The following is a 16,290-nucleotide window of genomic DNA, read 5'->3' as shown; positions in this document are numbered from 1 at the left end:
TCGTTTTACAAGGAAGAAAGGGGCTTTCAAAAGAGGAGGGTTTTCCGCAATTTGGCCCAAATGTATACGGGGCCAAATGGTGGGAAAGCCTCTTCCGGGGAAAAAAAACAGAAGAAGGTATGCAAATACAAGCGCTATTTGCATATCTCTTCATTAAAAAAAAAGACAGTGTAGCCGTACCCTGAGTGTGTGAGTGAAGGTGGGAGACAGTGAGCAATGGAGGAAGGGGCAGCACCTCAGAAAAAGGGTGGGGCAGAGGACAAAGAGCCGAGATAGGGTGTTCAGTTTTCTACAATCAGAAAGAGGATAACCCTGACCTAAAAGTATGTTTACATTGCATACTGATCCAGGCTCTGACTCAGCTCTGAGCCAAAGCCTCCTTTTTTGCATACAACAATCAGTCTGACTTGGGCGAGCAAGCACTCAAAACCTGGGTCCTAGGACCTTTTATGGGGGTGGGTCAGAGCCAAAGTCCCAGTGTGACTCACATCAAGTCCTGCCCTTTTGCAATGGGGATGCAGCTCAAGCCACAGATCCAAGTCAGAAGGCCTAGGCTCGTTAGCGTGGCTACAAGACCTGATCTAGCAACTGAGAGCCCAGGTTCACAATGCAACGTGAATGCTCAAGCACAGATTTGGAACACCAACTCCACAAACCCAGGTCAGCTTACAATGTCATATAGACACATCCTAAATACCACAGCTAAGAGCTGAAACAGGGTGGTTTGGATTCCTTTTCTTTTTTAAACAGCTGCAGGTAAATAAAACAAATTATTTGTATCCACTTCAGGCCCCTTGCCCTGGTACAGTAAATAGCACAGTGACCTTGAATTTTATATCATCTTATCAGGCTGCAGCCCAGGAAGAGACTTGTGCTCAAAGAGCTTGAAAGAAGAAAACAGAAAGCAGGAAATCCCATGACTTGTGGTAATATCAGAGACAGACTATCAGAAGAAGAATGTGGCTGTATGGAGAATGTCACCTTGAAGTCCTGATCATTTCTCCCTGCTTCACCAAAACCAGTGTGGCAGCAAATGCAGGGATGCTAGGTATTACAATAGGATGCAATACTGGACAAATAATTCACTGAATAATTTTCTTAATACTCTGTCTCCTGGGTTTCTATAACTGGATCTGGCCAAACTGCTAGCAAAGCTTATCTTAGTTGTTATCTTTTCTTTTCACAAGTTATCTGATCAGAGCACAATTTTCCTCAAAGTATGTGGGGTTTGATATGATCAACCGAGTTTTGGCAAATAATACTTGTGGAGATTTGAAATTTCAACTCGTGCTTAGTTTTGATGAGCAAAACTACTATACAGTCCTATTCCTTGACTGGGGAAGTGGAATTTACAATCAAGTTTCCAATGTAAAATTGTTTACCTAGGCAACACTGGTTCTTGGTCTTTCCTCCTCAACAGCCCTTCAAATCTGGAGTCATTTCTCCTAGTAAACTCATTTGCTACTTTGTTTATGGTTTTTGCCCATGTCTGGCAGTCAGCAAAGATGCCATTCACAGGGGGTTGATCCTCAATCTACCTTCTTTTCTTTCCATCACTCCTCTTAAATAAATCGTATTTCTCTACTACAGTGATCATCAACTTATGGCTTTGAAGCAGCATACGACTCTCCAAAGTCTAAGGGCTAGGCTTGTACTTCTCTCACTCATAGCCTTGCATGTATCAAGTGGTGTGGCAGGCCAGTACACAGGAACTTCTGCGAGGGGGGTGCTTTTTTTTGTAAATGTGGACTGCAAGAGTGTGAATGCACCCCCATATGACCCCCTAAGTAAGTGGGGAAATCAGCCCCAGCCTTCTCTTGGCTGGTGGGAGCATGAGGGAGGGAGGCTCAGCAGTGTGCTGCTCCTGCCTTCCCCTGGCCAGCCAGGGCATGCTTACCTGGGGGACCATGGGGAGTGCTTTCACACACTTTGCACCCCTCTCCCCCACGAACGGGCCTGTGTGGGGAGTGTTATGCAAAATGTATTAGTATAGCTAGGAGTTTTCCTCAACCTGCTAAACAGCCAGGAAGGAGAGAGGAACAAAAGTTCCATTTCATTCCTAAAAGTCATGATATAAAGAGGAAATACTGGATCAAGTGCCACCCTGGCGTAAGCAGATCCAGTTCTATTGGATTCCATAGAGTTGCTCCATCTTTCACCAGGGTTGAGTTATAAGGAACCACAAGAATACACAAAACAATTGTGTGTAACATGGCATTCGTTCAGCACGTGGCAGAGTGATGCTGCTGTCATAATATAACATCAAGATATTAGTAAATATTTTGGGCCTCTGCAGCTCCACTGAATGAAAAGGTGGCCCTGTAACTTTGCCAGGACAAGTACCTCTGTTTTGAAATACAATTATCAGAGGTGGCTGCATTAGTCACCCCAATCCAGTCACAGAGTCTCTTCTGCATCACCCAGTAATCCCTATATGTATTTGTATAATGGTAGTGTCCTTCCCAGGGTTGGAGTCCCATTGTGCTAGGTACTGTACAAACACAGAGAAAGAGAAAGTTCTTGCCCAAAGAGTTTAAAAATCTAAATAGACAAGACAGACAAAGGGTGAGAATGGAAATATTATCTGACATTTTATAATTGCGGAGCTGTGGTGAAGAGAGATGAAGTGACTTGTCCAAGGTCTCACAGGCAGTCTGTGTCAGAGCTGGGAACTGACCTCTGATTCCCAGTCTATTGTCTGGTCCTCAAAAGCAGCTGACCATCTAAAGGTGACCAGTACAGAGAAATCTGAAAGCTGTGGGAGAGTATATTTCAGTAGGCACTGCTCACTGTAAAGCTTTGCTATGATGGCAAATCACTGACACACTTGAAGAGCTGCTGGTACTTTGGGAAAATATCTTTTTTTAAAAAGAAATAAATTTGCATGCATTTATTTTCTGTACTTCTTGAGTTCTTTTATACTATGGCCATTTTCATAAAAGCAGGGTTTTTGTTTAGAAATCCCTCTGCTCCTGCACCTGAAGTCATAATCCATCTGTTTGTCACGCTAGAAATTCTGTCCGTTTCCCTATTAGCCACTTGTGATGCCCCAACTTGCAGGGAGTATGACTTCAGATCAGGGAGATAAGCAGCTGGAAATTATGAACTCTTCAGAATCAAGCATCCTTTTCTAAAAATGCAAATCATCCACAGGGGCAGGGCTGGCAGCCAGTGTGCTCCCAGCCCCATTCCCAGGAAGCCTCCTGCCATGCCGTGCTGCTGCCTATCAGAGGCAGCAGCATGGGGTGGCAGCAGCTCTGTCTGCAGGGAGCCCAAGCGTGGCCTACGGGATAGGGTGTTTGCCTGGGGAGGGCAGCTCCTGTCCATGAGGAGCCCAAAACTGAGCCTGGGCACACTGTGAACAGAGGCTGCTTTGCAGCTGCCTTCCCCCACCCTCACTGCTGCTTCTGAGTATCTGGCTCCCGCCTGCCCCATTCTGTGCTGCTGCTGTGAGGCAATACATGCAAGTCAGCTTCCCACACTTACCACCTCCCGCCTGCCTCTCTCACTCTTTGTGCTGCTGCCTCTCTATCAGAGGCAGCAGCGCTGGGGTGGAGGGGCAGGCAGCTCTCTGGATCTGGTGCTTCTAGGGAGCTGTCTTAAAAGCTGGCTCCTTATGGTAACAGCTCCTACTTCACCCCCCTTACTGCCTCTAATACAGAGGCAGCAAGGTGTGAGGGGAGTACGTGTAGCTGAGAAGATTAACTGATGAGCCTAAGCTTATCAGTTAATCGTGTACTCGGCTACGCATTACCATCCCTAGTCTAAAGCCCAGACTGTACTGTGCTTTTGGATCTCTCATTGCTCCTCCAATTAATTGTGACTTTGGTGGCAAAAATCATTTTTTGGCAATGTCTGCAACCATTCTTCTCAGATGTGTGAACCATGCTTTTGTGTCTCCTTGCAGGACTGCAGTGTTTAGAATCTACAGCCAATGTTGAATAAGCCTGCTCTGCCCACTTGTAATCCAATGGGTGGAATTGAACCCAGGACTTCTAGAGCTTAGTGCATGAGCTTTTACCCCATTTGCTAAAAGCTATTAGATAAGACTGTAGAGCAGGCTCATTATTTTCTCTGTATGTGGTCTCAGTGCCATTAGATGGGACAGTACATCATGCCCAGCAGGTGTGTGGGTTACATAAGCAATTGAGAACATATTAGACCTGTCTTCTAAACACTATGCTGTCTTCTTGTTTGTTTCTTGGTACAATTCAAGCTTTTGACTTTGCTCTATAAGCTTTAACTGGTCTGGGTTCTGGCTCCCTCTCCATGAGCTGCTAGGAAGCTGAGATGTAGTACGGTGTTTTTTTCTGAGAGGCCTCAGAGTTAGTCATCTAGGGCAGTGGTTCTTGACCTTTCCAGGCTACTGTTCTCTTTTCAGGAATCTGATTTGTATTGAATACCCCCCACCCTGCATTTCACTTCACTTAAAAATTCCTTGCTTACAAAATCAGACAAAGAAAAAAAGTGTCTCGGCTCACTATTACTGAAAAAGTGCTTACTTGCTCATTTTTTACCAGATGATTATAAAAATAAAATTATACTTCCATTCCAGTGTATAGTGCGTAAAGCACTAAAAACAAGTCATTGTATGAAACTCTAGTTTATACTGACTTTGCTCGTGGTGGGGTTTTCTTGTTTGTTTTTGTTTTTGTAATGTAGCCTGTTGTAAAAGAAGGAACATACCTAGCTAGGTGAGTTGATGTAACCCCTGAAAGACTCTGACTCCCCCAGGGACACACATAATCCTTATGGCTGAGAACCACTGCCATAAGGATCATTAGGTACAACATTCCAAGTAGAAGGCCCTCAGCTCTTTAATTCATTTCTTCTACAGCTCAGAAAGAAAAGAAGCAGGGATCAACCTTTAGGGCAAAGCACAAGACGGCTCTCTTTCCTCAGGCTTTATGGGCTTGGGTTGGGGATGTTAGAATGAGAAATGTCTCCTTTTGGATTAGAAATGTCTGGAGAAGCTTTTTGTTTTCTTCTCCACTGACAGTGTTTTATTATTATTGTGTATCTTGTGCCCTGATATACATAACTGGACATACTGTATACATTTAATCAATACACGCATAAACAACCCTTTCTTGAACCTCCCTGGAACAGAATGGCAGCCTTTAAAGCTCTGCACAGAGATGGATACCAGGCTCTTTTGTCAAGTCATCCTGATGTCAAGTGCCTGCCCTCCTCTCCCCCCCCCCCCCCCCAGATACAGTGTAATTACTGCTTAGTCAGAGAAAAAGGGCTCCCTGGTTAACTCCAACAGGACAAAAGAGGAACTAGATTCTCTCTCTCTCTCTCTTAGTGGAGGGAACTAGGAGCATAAAAGAAGAGTTTTTTTTCAGGGAAAAACTTAGGGACAGCCAGGCTTGAAGAGAAAGTTTAGGATGAGGTCTAGTTTTGTTATTCTCAATAAAACCTAATCCCAGAAAAAGGTTAATTTTAGAATATAAATTTAGAGTGCAAAGTCCCTTTTCAGAATAGGGTAGGAACTCCACTGGCTTTTCATCCCCATTCTGCAGTGATTTAGATAAACTGGAACCTGCCTTAGACTCCCTCCTGCTTTGGTTTTGCAAAACCAAAGTCTTCCCAACGTGGCCAGCAAGAGCTGTAACAAACCTAAAAACTTTCAGCTGGAACCTCAGTTTCCCTCCCAACTTTGGTGGTTTAGATAAAATGGAACCAAGATTTAACTGACCTTGGTATTAGTTTTGCAAAACTTCCCCAGCTGAGTTTTTGTTCTGCAAAAGCAAATCCAAACTCCAGTCTCATGCGTACATGTCTGGTATAGATACAGAATTGTTTTGAATGGTATATTTGTTTCCTCTCCACCCCCACAAGTCTAAAATGTACTTGCTGTTCTGCACCACTGTGGCACCCAAAAGACACTGCACGAAAATTACAAATTTTGTACCCTTGAAATGGGAGGAGAAATTAAATAGACCAGACTTTACCAACTGTGAATAGAATAGTCTTGCATTGCCCCTTATAAAATATTGTTCTGTAGTGTCTCTGCTAGACACTATAATCCAAAATACCTTTATATCCTGAGCTATGAGAGAAGAATGAAAGAAATGGGCTTGTTTAGTTTAGAAAAGAGAAGACTGAGAGGGGACATGATAGTGGTATACAAGAACCTAAAAGAGTGTTACAAGGAGGAGGGAGAAAAATTGTTCTAATTGGCCTCTGAGGACAGGACAAGAAGCAATGGGCTTAAACTGCAACAAGGGAGGTTTAGGTTGGACATTAGGAAAAACTTCCTAACTGTCAAGGTGATTAAACACTGGAATAAATTGCCTAGGGAGGATGTGGAATCTCCATCACTGGAGATATTTAAGAGCAGGTTGGAAAGATCTAGATCAGTGGTCCCCAACGCAGTGCCCGCGGGCGCCATGGCATTTATGTGCGCCTGCCAAAACATCTGGGCTGGCCCTGCCCTGGGCTCACAGCACATGCATGGTGCCGGCCTTCGACTTAGAGCGCGTGGGCGGTCCCCACCCTCGGACGCATGCGTGGTCCCACCCCCGGAAGAGTGGCGCGTAAGCAGCCCCGCCCCGGACGCCTAGTATGTGAGCGGCCCTGCCCCAGGGCGCCCAGCAGCCACGAAAGGTTGGGGACCACTGATCTAGATGGTGCTTGGTCCTGCTGTGAGGGCAGGGGACTGGACTTGATGACCTCTCGCAGTCTCTTCCAATTCTAGTGTTTTATGAGTCTGTCATAGCCAACTCACTGGAATAAAGACAAGGGAGTGAGAGAGACCAGCATGGAAAGATGAGGGGACCATTCATGTCAATAGAGACGAGAAAGGAATATGTTTATTGTTCTGTATCTAGGAGCACATCTGCATGTCACTGTGCTCTTCTGCTTGTAATAAGATGCTGGTAAAGTGGATAATTGAAATGCTTTTCATGGAAGAACTTAAATTGACCTTCATTTCATACTTACAAGTTCAACAAAAATAAAAAGTTCAAGCTGATGAGCTCTGAAAAGCAGGAGAGCAGGCTGGCAGGCAGGCTCTGAACTGACCCTCCAAAGCTAGCCAAAGGGTACCAAATGCTATGACCTTCCTGATCCCTTCAGAACTAGATTACCAGCTCTTCAGGCTTCTGATTTTTTAAAGTGAGGACTTGAAAACAAAAGCACACAAAGAAAATTCAATGGCGCAGCCATGAGAGGGGCAACTTAATGGAGGAGCAGGTGGTGCTCTGTAGATAGCAAGTCTGTGCACTTTACATTCAGTGCAGGAAGGCTTTGTGACTTTAGATGACCAGTGATGAACTTGGTGGTTTCATTCAAGTCCAGAGAGGCAACATACTCTCAAAACCACCATCAGGTAATTTTACACAATTGATGGTTTGGGCCTCAGAAACACACAGGACAGGCAAAACAGAGAAGGACTGAAGCACATTGGGAGTGAGCTGTGTGGATCTCTCAGCTATAAAAACAGAACGTGCATCAGGTCTAAACTGAAGGTATGTTTGGAGAGAAGTGTGGGAGCCCACAATTGCAGAAGGCTTTGCCATTTGAGGAGGCTGGAGAAGCACAAGATGTTGCGGGACAGGAATATGGGGCATTGACGGAACTAAGGGTCAGGAAACACTATGCTCAGTTCTCACCATCACAAGTACTAACATTTACTTGGCTAATCTAACAAATTCAGGCAAAAGAATCTTGTAAATTAGCCAATGAGCCATTTACTCAGTCCCACTAAAATAATCTCGACATTTGCCAGCCCATATGTGTGTAATATCAAATCACTGGTATTTCCAGACATGGCAGGAAACCCGTGCACACAATATCTATACATTTCCTTGCAGCATCTGAAATAGTGGCAACAAGGATAACCGCCTTTCCAAGCTGCTAACAAACTCATTCTCGACAGCCTGGATATTTCAGTATTTCCTACTTACCTCCAATATAAGCTTCCAAAGTCCTGGCTACTTATACTTTATTACGAATGCTTTTAAAACAAATCATTGCAATTATTTGTATTTGTTTATAGGGCAGAAGTGATTGTTATAATCTGACATTTGTAAGAGTCAATTTCCTGACAGATTGCAAAGCATCTTCTGTGTTATGTGTATAATATATAATTCACCCACAAGTAAAGTACAGCCACCTCTGCAGTGACTCAAGCTCATCTAATCTGAAGTGGGTTTTGCCTACAAAAGCTCATGATACTAAATATATATTTTTGTTAGTCTCTAAGGTGCCACGGGACCACTAGTTTCTAAGAATACAGTGACCCCTATCATAAGCAAGTCAGTGCTGACTCAGTTGGAGTAGTGACACCTACTGAACCCCAACCACAATTCTCCACAAAATTTAGGTTTTCCTACAAAGCATTCTGTACATAGATTCATAGATTATAAATCCAGGAGGGACTGTGGTGATTATCTAGTCTGCCTTCCTGCATAACACAGGCCATGGGACGTTACTGAATTAACATCTATTTGAGCTGGGGTAGATCTTTTAGAAAACCATCCAACCCTGATTTTAAAATGTCCCTGATGGAAAATCCACCACACCCCTTGAAAAAGCTGTTGCCCTCGCTGCTAAATATGTGTACCTTATTTCTAGTCTGAATTTGTCCAGCTTCAGTGATTGGGTAAACTACAGAGTTTTCTATGGTCATTTTTCTGACAGTGTGATCAAGTTACCATGTAACCTTCTCTTTGAAGGTTCACTGGTTATACCCAAACATCTTTAGCTTGTGATACTTGACTAGAACCAAGCCCCTGGTTTTCAGGATGCAGATTAGGAACTATTTATATTAGAAAATTAAAGAAGAAAATTAAAGCCAGGCCTATAGATGCCATTTTATATACTCTTTAGGCATCTGGCGAGGGCAGAGTGATATATGATGCATAGTGCTTAGACAGAAACTAGAATGATTTATATTGCAGTGAAGAAGTGGGGGAGAAAAAAAGGCTTTTCCTCGCCACACCACACCCCTCTTTCCAATGACATTTCTGACCACAACACTATCAAAATATCTGCCTAAGGTTAACAGGCTAATGTAAAAGGTTGACAGGTAAATTAGAACTATGTGGGATTGTCCCTGAATGGCTGATCAATGATTTGGAAAAAAAAAAAAGTATGAAAGTGTAATTGCTCTTCAGCTATAAAACCATCAGGTGTCTGGGCTTATGATGATGGACTGATAGTGGTAGCAGCTTAGATACAGCTTCTAGCAAGAAAGATGTGGGTGGGAAAGACAGGGGGAAACCTTGCCTCTGGTTTTCAGCTTTCTTTCTTTTTCTTTAGTTTCTGGAAGCAGCCACAACCATATATTTAAACCCAAGCCTTAGGATTTGAGTACACAAACTAGCCAGAAGCCATCACTTTTCATTCAAGAACTGAGTTTGTTCCCGGTAAAGATAGTTCTGCCATTGTCTTAGAACAAGCTCAGGCGTGAAAGTGGCATTGGGGCTTTTCCTGTTTGCTGTAAGTCAATACATAGGCAAGATGACTTCCCAGCATTCATGCTCTTACACTGGCACTTTTAGGCAGGCTCTGGTTAGTGCTCCTGCTTGCATCACTGTGCTAGAAATTTGGGTTTAGGCCAGTAAGGGCTAGGGAAGGCTGCATTCCTAGAGGCTGCATTCTGGCACCTTTAACCGCTGGGATGTCATAAAATAGGAGAAATCACTGTGGTGTGCTGCAACAGCCCCACATGTAGCAGGGTGCTCCAGCTATAGATAAACAAGGCAGCTGCCAAGGGTGGCATGTTTCTGGGAGAAGCAGGTTTTTGGGCTTGTCTACATGGCATTGTAGACTTGTCTACAGAGCTGTGAATTGCAGGACACGCTGAACTGTTGTGGTGTAACTGCCCTGTGTAGACCCTCCTGGCACAAACTAAAAAGATACCTAGTTCCCACTGATGTAGCTTTGTTTCCAACTCTATATTAGTGCACACCAGGTATCTTTTAGCTCGTGCTGGCAGGGTCTACATGGGACAGCTAGATAGAGTTACCAGGCAGTCATAAAAAAAATACTGGACACGTTACATGGGGGGAGGGAAGGAAGGGACCAGCCGGGAGTGGAGCGGTGCTGGCCAGGAGGAGGGGGTGGGAAACAGAGCTAAGGGGTGGGGCGGCGGGGCTGGCCGGGGAAGATGAGGGGTGGAAGCAGCCGGCAAGGGTGGAGCTTGCCGGGGGAGCTCAGGAGAAGGAGGAGAGGAGAACTGGCCACCGGAAGCAGGGCTAGCGGGGGGTGCAGTTGGGCTGGCCGTGGAAGACTGGGAGGAGAAGTCAGGGAGAATCAACCAACTGGCCAGCTAGGAGGGGGCAGGGGAGTGCATCAGCTGATGGGGCTGACCCGGACTGTGCAGACCTCAGGGCGCTCCCGTCCCGTGAGAGTCAGTCCGGCTGCGGCTCCACCACACGCTTGACCAGTGCGCAGGAGCATGGACTGGACTGCCCCTCCTCCTCCTCACGCAACCAGGGCTCTCAGCACCGATCGCGCCCTGCTTTCCAGTCACTCCCCCTGCTCCTGCCAGGCTTCCATCCAGCGCCCAGCCGGAAAACCAGGAAATACCGGCCATTGCACATGTCTGGTATTTTCTGGATTTTTTTACCAGACAGAGGCCCCAAAAACCAGACTGCCCAGTTGAATACCGGACACCTGGCAACCCTACAGCTAGAGCATGCCACACTGGAGCGCTCTGTAATTCACACCCTTGTAGACCGGTCTGTGGCACCAAGCAGACAAGCGGCTGGGGGGGAGGGGAAGGCATACCGAAGTTATGCCTTGAGCAGAAGGCTACCTTGAGCAGCTTTGTGCCTACAAAGATTCCCCCTGCAACCTAGGTTCCAAGAGTGCGCTGGGGTAAGAGGCAGCAAGGCCAATATTTTATACTGCAGCTATAACTTACAGCCCATAGAGGGTACTGAAAACAAGCCAGAAGAACCCCGAGGCAGCTTAAATTTATGCCCAAGGCTAAGTAGGCTTTGGATAGCTTAACAATACTAGGAGTGCAAAGGTCACTTAAAGTCACCTTTGCCACATCCTTCCCTTTTTACCTGTGCCACAAAAATACAGAATCTGGACCCAAGACTCTGGGAGAAGGGAATGTCTTATGTTCCTGAGCACTAACTAGGCTTACCAACTTTCTAACTGCAGAAACCTGAACACTCCTGCCTAGGGTTGCCAGATGGTTTAACCAAAAATACAGAACATGCCTCTCCCTCCCCCCCCAAAAAAACACCAGAAAAAAAATTCTGTTGAGAAAAAAAAGGGAGAGACCAAAGTTGTTGAGCAAAACAAAAGGGACCCCGACAGCAGTTATTAAGCAAAAAAATAAAAAAAATCAACATAACCCCTTTAAGAAAAAGCTTTTTTGCTGGTGGCCATTTTGTTTTTCTTTCCAGCCACAAGACCTGCAGAACCAGGTAAGCAGGAGGGGGGGCATGTGGGGGCTGGGCCCGGTTGCTGAGTGTGTCGTAGGGTTGTCAGGTGTCCGGTATTTTCGCCTCCTGTCAGGGAAAAAAATCAGAAAATACCAGACATTTTAGGTGTCCGGTATTTTCTGATTTTTTTTTACCAGACAGGAGGTGAAAATACCGGACTGTCTGGGTCAATACTGGACACCTGGCGACCCTATTCCTGCCCCACCCCTTCCCTGAAACCTCTTGCTTGCTCCACTTCTTCTCCAAAGTCCCACCCCTGCTCGCTGCATGCCCCCTACCTCCATCACTGGCTCTCCCCCACCTTCAATCACTTGCTGATTTTCACTAGCTTGGAGCAATGGACTGGATGTAACAAGTGGGTCCATGCTAGGCCAGGGGATGAGAGCTCCAGCTGGAGAGGGGGGGTATGGATTCTGGGGTCCTGCTGGACATGAGCTGTTTGGGATGCAGGAGGGGTTCTGAGGTTCAGGCAGTTCCCAGGAAATGGTCAGCATGCCCCTCTGGCTGTTAGGCAGAGTGGTGGTCAGAGGGCTCCACGTCCTGCTGCCAGCCACAGACACCGTCCTTGCAGGTCCCATTGGTGATGGTGCAGAGTTGGCACTTGGAGTGGTACCTGTGGGCAGGGGAAGCATGTGGAGCTCTGTGGCTACCTCTCCGTCTGGGAAACAACTGGACATGTCTGGTACTTTGTCTAGCCTGGTTTTAAATACTTCAGGCAATGAGACTTTGGTCACTTCCCTGGAAAGACTATTCCATAGTCTTAGAACATAAGGGCTTACATCTGGTCTGACCACCTGTAGGTCACAGGCCACCAACACCACCCAACACCTGCACACTAAACCTAACAACCAAAATGAGACCAAATTATCACAGCCCATGGGAGATTAAATTAATATGTGCTGCAGAGAGAGAATTGGGGGGACCAAGATGCACCAATGTTCATGACCCTCACAATGGCAGGAAAATGAGAAAGTAGGAGCTATCCAGATAATCATGGAAAGGGACTCGCATCCAAATGCACCAGAGGAAAGTGGAAAACCCCAAGTCACTGCCAATCTGCCTTGGGGAAGGATTCCTATCCAACCCCACATCTAGTGATCAGTTAGGTCCTGAGCATGTGAGCAAGGAGCAGCTAGCCAAGCTCTTCTTATATTGCCCCGGGAAGAAAACCAAGTGTAAATTAAATGGATTTATTATTAAAAATGTTTCCCACAGCAGGAAAGTGACTCTTTGGAACAGAATGGGCCCTTATTTTCTGCTATTCCCCCAGCCCGGTCAGAAAATAAAGAATAATATTAATTTTGTCCATTACAGTATTTGAATTTAGCTTCAGCAGCAGTCCCCAGCCAAGGTAATTCATCACCAACTAGTTTTTTTGTTTTTTTTAATGAACTACAGGTTGAATCTCTCTGGTCTGGGACTCTCTGGTCCAGCAACATCCAGTAGGATCACAGATGTTGCCGAACCAGAGAGCCACTGGAAAAGAGAGGCTCTGGGCTTGGGGAAGTGTAGTCCCACGGGCCGAGGGCAGCCCCAGGGCTGCGGAGTCTCAGCAGTTCTGGCCCCAGGGCTGCGGAGTCTGGCAACCCTGGGGCAGCTGAGTCCCAGCTGCCCTGGAGTTGGTGGTGAAGTTCAGTAGCCCAGGGCAGGGGAGCCCTGATGATCTGCTGACAGACCCCAGGAGAGCACAGAGTCTCTTAGCAGAGGAGCTGACCTCCCCTGGTTCAGCAAACTCTCTTCTTCAGGTACCTGAGGGTACCTGCCCAGGGAGATCCAATGTGCACTGTCCCTTTCTCCTTACATCAGGGATGGAAAGAAAGCAGGAGAAGAACTTGTTGAGAAGGAATTATTATCCAACAAGTCGCAGCTTCAGTTTGGGTAGGGATACAATTTCAAAGCATAAAAAGGGAATGTTATTAAGCTTTTCCTTCCCCAGAGACTATCACCAAAACACTTTTTTTTGCCTGTCACTGAGAACTAACCATTTTTTCTCTTTCATTTCTGTTTTCTATCACACATTTCATTACAGCTGTCCTTTCTGTCTTTCAGCTTGGGACCTGGGCCGCCAATGCAGATAACTTGACAATAAAATGCCTGTATTATCGTTATATTTGTTTCTTCTTCCACCTGGCAAGGTAATTGCAACCCTAAAAGCTTTTGCATATTTACAGCAGAAACAGGTCTCCCCGGGAGGATGGAACTCTCATCAGGTGGAATATTTCATTTAATAAGTGTCTTCTGAGTTAAAAACTAGCTTTTTGTTTCTCTTTTCTTTTGGCCTCCTTTAGAGGAAAGGACAAATAGATAAAAATCGGCTACTGCAGTGCTCACAGCTGTCAAAGTTCCTGTTACTGTAAAAATTAACTCTTCCCCACCTCCCAGCTCTGCTGGGCTTTGCCTGTAGTGCCTGAAAGCTGAAATATTTGGGGGAGAAGGGACTTGAAAAGCCCTCCCCTTGTAAAAGATGAACATGCTCCTTAGAAGCAGAGCAACTAATCTGCTTTTTTATAAGAAACAACTTTTGCGTCTAACCCATGAGCTGGGCATGCTGCCATGCCAGGCTTTGAGCAAATCAGTCATCAACAAGTCATTCTTTCACGGAAGTCATCATCATTTCAAGAAGTCACCATACCACTGTTTACTGCTATTTCAATGACTCATGACAACAGAGACGATTCATGAAACTGTCTACATGCAGCTGTCATCTGAAAATGAATTCTCTTTCTGTCTGTAACAGAAGTACCATAGTTCTAAAGCCCTGGAGTGCTCTGGGTCTAAGCAGCTGGGACAATAAGAAGGTTCTTGTGACAGAATATCTGCAGAGGAAAGTTTGCTTCCTTGAGCTAACACTCTGTCGCAACTTGCTGTGACACACTCCAAGGATGAAATTCACCCCCAAGGAGCTGCACAAATAATACCTCTTACCTAGCTCTTTTCATCAATAATCTCACATAGCACTTCACAATTTTTATCTTCCTAAACCACCACCACCCCCTTTGTCAGGCAGGGAAATGCTATTATCCTAAGTTTTTACAGATGGGAACTGAGGGTCATGAGTCTAAGGGTCCAACTGGAAGTCCGTTGTGGGAAAGGGAATTGAATCCAGGTCTCCCAAGTGTGAGGCTAGAGTCCTAACCCTCTTTCCTCTCTATGCACAAGGACTAGATACTATCAAAGCCCTACATTACAGACTTAAGAAGAACTCAAATGGTGCATATGCCTGATGAGTGCTCTCTGTACAATTCTGAATTTCACCCTAAGACAGCACCTTCCTGTGGTTAAAGGGTAACAAGCACAATGAATAAAGATCAATAAACCTTAGCCAGGATGCCAATCCCAACCCCACCCAGAAATATAGACAATTCTCATTCATCCTTCTTAGGGTACATCTACACAGTACACTTATTTCAAAATAAGGTATTTTGGAATTTTTTTTCCTACACTACTGGAAAGCCTCAAACTTAGTCCAAGGCAGACTTCCCTAAGGTGGATGTGCTACTTAGATTTAGAGCCCCAAGAGGCACTGGGGAGTAATTACAGTAAAACTCCAATAGTCCAGCATCCAATAGTCCGGCACTCCTGATAGACTGGCATCAAAATGGCAAGAGCCTAGTGAGTAAGCTTCGGCAAAAAATGAGTGACAAGGTAAAAACGGCAGCAGCTGAACTGAGTGAAAAGGGTAAAAAAGGGTTAAAAAAACTAAAACATTACAGTATACTGTATACAGTATGTACAATAAAAAGGGTTAAGTATACTATATACGGTATATACATAACCAGTTTATAGTACCTCCTGATACTCCGGCATATCTGATAATCCGGCATCACCTAGGTCCCATAGGTTCCGGATTATCGGAAGTTTACTGTACTTTGAATGACCTGGGAAAGCTCTATTTTGAAATAGCAGCAGTGGAGCGTCCACACTACTGCTATTCTGAAATAGCTATTTTGGAATCAGCATTATTCTTTGTGGAATGAGGTTTACAGATTTTGAAATAAACTGTCTGTTGTTTTGAAATTATTTCAAAATAACGGAATTGCTGCGTAGACACTCGCATTTTTATTTCGAAATAACATCAGTTATTTCGAAATAACTGTGCTGTGTAGACACACCCTTCCTGACTATGACATTAGCCAGAGTACAATCCAGACAGCTCTCAATTCTCCAGCCTGGAGAAAGTCTGTGGGGAGGGAAACGTTCAGCTGTTACTTTTCCAAAATGAACAGGCCACTTAACAAGGTGATCTGTCATTAGGCATTGTTGGCACCTGGCTGAGTAGACAGTTTCCTCTTATCACTGAGGAACGGGTTTGTGCCTGTTTTTCTAAACTTGGAATATGTTTCAGTAATGTTATTTGGTAGAATCTTACAATTGTATATCCAATATTGCCACATACATTTTACCAGGACAATAATTATCAACAAATTATAGTTTTCAAATGATATCTCACAAGACATACTTTGTACAAAACTGATCAGAGTCTTGTAAAAGGGGTGAACATAAGAGTAAAGACTGTCACATTGATTAAATTTCAAACACTGGAAATAAATTAGCATTGATACAAAATTATATAGTAAAATGTGTGCCAGGATGGCCTGACCCACTGTCCACTGCAGTCAATGAGACTCTGTCTGTGGACTCCAGTGGGCTTTGCATCACGCTCAGAGCCCATGAAACTTATTATATCAAAGCAACTGTTGGATTTGTACAACTTCTTTTCAGGGTAGCACATTATTTATATAAAGTTCATCATTTCAGCCATAGAAAGAAGCAGGTAAAGCTGCTTACCCATATTTTGAATGCTAGTTCATTGTTTAGGGGTAAAAAACCAAACCAAACCAAACCTTTCTAAATTCACGCCCCTGTAGCTTCCATT

At 44.9% G+C, this 16,290-nt stretch overlaps 1 protein-coding gene across 4 annotated transcripts in view; it reads right to left on the bottom strand.

Moving 5' to 3' along the window:
* HIPK2 (homeodomain interacting protein kinase 2) overlaps positions 1-16,290 on the bottom strand; it is a 216,025-nt gene that overhangs the window by 135,755 nt on the left and 63,980 nt on the right. The window lies entirely within an intron of this gene.

The sequence above is a fragment of the Pelodiscus sinensis genome, chromosome 1 (assembly GCF_049634645.1).
Source record: "Pelodiscus sinensis isolate JC-2024 chromosome 1, ASM4963464v1, whole genome shotgun sequence".
Lineage (NCBI taxonomy): Eukaryota > Metazoa > Chordata > Testudines > Trionychidae > Pelodiscus > Pelodiscus sinensis.
Note: the sequence above shows the minus strand (reverse complement) of the source record. Positions and strands in the feature narration are given on the sequence as shown.